The sequence below is a fragment of the Crocodylus porosus genome, unplaced genomic scaffold, assembly GCF_001723895.1.
Source record: "Crocodylus porosus isolate Cpor-Errol unplaced genomic scaffold, CroPor_comp1, whole genome shotgun sequence".
Classification (NCBI taxonomy): Eukaryota; Metazoa; Chordata; order Crocodylia; family Crocodylidae; genus Crocodylus; species Crocodylus porosus.
Window position 1 is genome coordinate 6,612,982 of NW_017728931.1, and position 4,062 is coordinate 6,617,043.

The window sequence follows — 4,062 nt, forward strand, 5'->3', positions numbered from 1 at the left end:
GGCTCGCGTGAGGGCAGCTGTGTGGGAGCCGCCTCGGCGCTGGGCCCCCGAGCTGGGGACGGGAGACCGCAGCTTCCTTCACCCCCGGCCGAGCCCGGGCAGGTCCTCGCGGAGAGCAGCGGCAAGGTGCCTCGGGGAGAAAAACACCTCTGCAAAGCCAGGAAGAGCCCGGCCGGAACACGGGGACGGTCCCGCTGTCCGACGAGGAAGTGTGTTGCCCAGCTCCCCCTCCCGGGAGCCGGGCGGCGGCGACTCAGGTCCCTGCCTTGCCGCTGTTACAAAGGCCGGGTGTTTGTGAAGGGGGGGCGCCTCGGGGACCTAAAAGTCTACAAAGAAAGACTTTTTTGTTGCTGTTGCTGCTGTTAGTCATGTCGCCTCTAACCTAAGAGTTTGGTTTATCTATGTTTCTTAGACCAACACGGCTACAGCATAGATCCCATGTTAGGGATGTATTCCATGTCCCAAGAGCCCGAAAGTTTGCAAAGAAATATATATGTTTATTTTAAAGTTTCTTAGTTGGTCTAATAAAAGGTATCAGTTGAGAGGCAGACAGGAAGAAATGAAGAAAAGCTCAGTCTCTTCAGGAAAGCCCAAGATCTGAAGAAGGGGTGGAAACTCCTGCAGACTTCTCACTGATTTCACCTGGAAACTGCAGGCGGTGCCTTTGTGAGCTATGTCATCCTGATGCTCCTGTGCCCCTGAGCATACAGTACAGCTCTTATGTGAGCCACTTCCCTTATGATTAGTAGTGATGCTTTACGTGGGAGTTGCGAGGTTCCATTTATTAATATTTGTACAGTCATTGTTTGAAAAATGCAAAATGGAACATTATCTTCTATCTTGCTTGGGTGACTTGTAGCATATTCGATGGTCCTTGCTCAGTGACGGGTGAAAAGAAAACGGGTTTTGCTCAAGTGAGGAGGAATAGACCAGTCCTTTCTGAATATCTCATCCACACTTAGTGCCACATTGGTGGATCCTATTAAAATTAAGCCCCTGACCATAATGCTCTATAATGCCTGATCTACTGGTGCCTAGTCCCATAGTCAAATCCTCAGGGGAGAGTTAGGTGCCTGGTGGGGCAACATGATGGGTGGGGATTAAGAATAGGATGAAGTGACAAAGAACAGGCTCCAAGCCAACCAGCACTGAGCGGGAAGCTGTAGCTGAAATCTTGCCCTCTCCAGACCACGGGTGCTATGGTTCACTTGGTGCCTGCAGCCCAGAATCCTTTCCCTAGAGTATGTGCCTAAATCCATTCCTTCCAAGAGCTGAACTGGCCTCACTGCTTCATTTGAAAAGGCAACCACCAGTATCCATCTTTTATAGAATAAACTACTAGTGAGTGCATTTGCCTGGGAAATGGAGGACCTGGGCTTACTATCCTCCTTGAGCTGAGGGGTTTTCAGACCTATACCTCCAGAGAGTGTGCTCTAACCATCAGGCTGCAGGCTACTTCGGCTAATGGACTTAGTGTGAAGCTGTGTCACTCTAAGCAAAGAATTTAGGATTCATGGGGACTGGAGGAAAGAGAGAGCACACATACTCATGAGTCTATTGCCTAGTGGAGTGGGCACTCAGTTGAGAGTCTGGTCCCTGCTCACAGGACTCTATGCACTTTCCATTAAACAGCTGTTGGAAAAAATACATAAGGAGTCCTGGGACTCTGAGCTCCCAAAGCACCCTCACCACTAGGCTACACAGTCTCTCTCCCCCTCCCAACTTGTTCTTCAATTCTTTGTTTATAATAGCACAGCTTCAGCAGGACAGGTGAAGTGTGCTTCAAGCCTGGTGGTTAGGGCACTGTCACGTAAGATGGGAGATGTGGGTTGGAGCCCCTGCAGCCCCGGTTTTGTACTTCCTGGGTGTGTTCTCTCACTATTAGTCTATGCTACGCAAGGTGGGTGGCAGCACCAGCACTTACTACACTGCACTGTTCAAAAGAAAGCATTCCTGATTGCATTTTGGGAGAGAGCCAATTCTGCTGTTGCACATTAGGCATGTTCCAAGCACACTTGCTCAATTGGCTCCTGCAGGGCACATAGGTGGAGAGACTCCTGGCTCATGTCTAGGAGCAGTGGGTGCCTGGGGCAGTCCAAAATCAAGTGGTGCATGACAAGTACAGGTAGACATTGCCAGAACTACGTAGCAGCTGAGTGGGATACTTAGGATCACAATTTTGGACCTAGGTGCCTAAGTCCTGAATTGGATCCAGCCCAAACATTTCTTCTGTGCTGCAATTCAGACATAGCAGGAGGCCTGCCAAGCACACCAAAGGTTTGAAGCTTAACTTCTATTCTCAGCTGCAAGTAAAAAAAATCCAACACCACCACTTGCTATATACATGTCTCTTAATCATCCCTCATTACATGAGCTGTGCCTCATGTCAGACCATCATTTACTCCTGCCATACCCAAACCTGGTATTACCTCTTGCCCTATTGTAAATTATTTAGTCAGAACTGCTGAATCATGGTGTGGAGGGTAGGTTCCAGGCCCAGCTCCATGCAGATTAAAGGAGTACAAAATCAGCCATTTCTTAGCCAAAGAGGAAGTGTAAGTGGGTCATCCCCATTTAATGTCCCCCCCGCCCTGAAGAGGTTTCTCCCTGCCTGCCTAATCCATATATATATATATATATATATCTCCCTTGTATTTTGCTAGGACTTTGAGTGCCATTTCTTGCTGTGTTTGTTCTGAATCCTGATTCCTCTCACCTCATCCTCGGCACTGCTGTGATGCCGCCTCAAAAGCATTTCTCTTTCCTTCCTTTTTGCAATTCCCCCTTATTCCCAAGGAGCAACCCCTGCTCCCTCCCTGCTTCTCTCCAGTTCCTCTCTATACTGTCTTGTCACATGTGGCTTTTCCTTCCCATCCCACATAGAAGCTAGCAGTTGAAGAGAATTCAGTGAAACTTCTGTACTTCCTGTCCTCAGGCAGGATGGGCATTAAGAATGAGAAGGACCTTTGTGGACAAGTCCTGCTCTCCAGTTCTCTGCTAAGTTCATGAGGGGTAACAATGTCTCTTTTTCCCCCTTTGGTAGCTATACTTTCTCCAGCAGTAGCGCTTCAGGCTGAGCACCAACAGTTGCACGCATTCACAACTGTCATGCTGCACCCCTAAGCCCCAGTTTCCACTTCAGAATTTATCCTATGTCCAGTAACAGAGAGCTCTGCTTCTCCCTCCATTCAGGAGCCCCTGTTACTACCCGAGGAGTGTTGCTAACCAAGCCTACAGTCAGTGTACAAACATATTTTTCTCATGTCAATATGAAATATATATTCATGCAGGACCAGTCTTCCTCTAAGTTCAGATGGCAGAAACGGTAGTGAAAATGATCACTAAAATTCTTCCGGATTTTCACCATGGTCACTGAGAGCAGACTTTGCTTTCTAAGGCTCAAGTTGATAGTCCTGGTGCAAGAAAGTCTAGTAAGTGGGAGTCAGTGAGAATACTGAAAAACAGCAGGAGCAGCTGCACTGCAGGGCTAGGTGAGCAACCTCTGTGCAGCAGGTAATTAACTAGATATCCCACCAGAAAAATGGTGGCATTTCAGCATTAGCTCTCATCCCTGGAAAATCTTCTATTTTGCTGGGAGACTGCAGCCCAAACAGTGCCAGAAGTTTATCCAATCGGATCTTCTGAGTAGCGTAGATCATATGAGTTCAGCCACTCCTGCACTGAACACTATCACTTGGATTTGGCCAAAGGAGATTTTCTGGAAAGGCATCTGGTCTTGATCTGAAGACATCAGCAAATGGAGAATCTGCTGCTCCCTCCTGTAGTTTATCTCAAATGGATCAGAATCCTCTTTATTAAAAATGTATGCCTTCTTTCTTCTTATTTTGATTTTGCCTGGTTTCCGTTTCCAGCTGTTGCTCCTCCTTGTTATGCCTTTCTTTGCTATATTAAAAAAAGTCTAATAATGCCTCCCATTTTCTACAATGAAGGTGCATATATAGTGCATAACTACATCTCTTGATCTATCAATAAACAAATCAAACTGGGCTCTTATAAATCCCACTGCAATTCACTTTTCTTCTAGCCTATAAATCATTTATC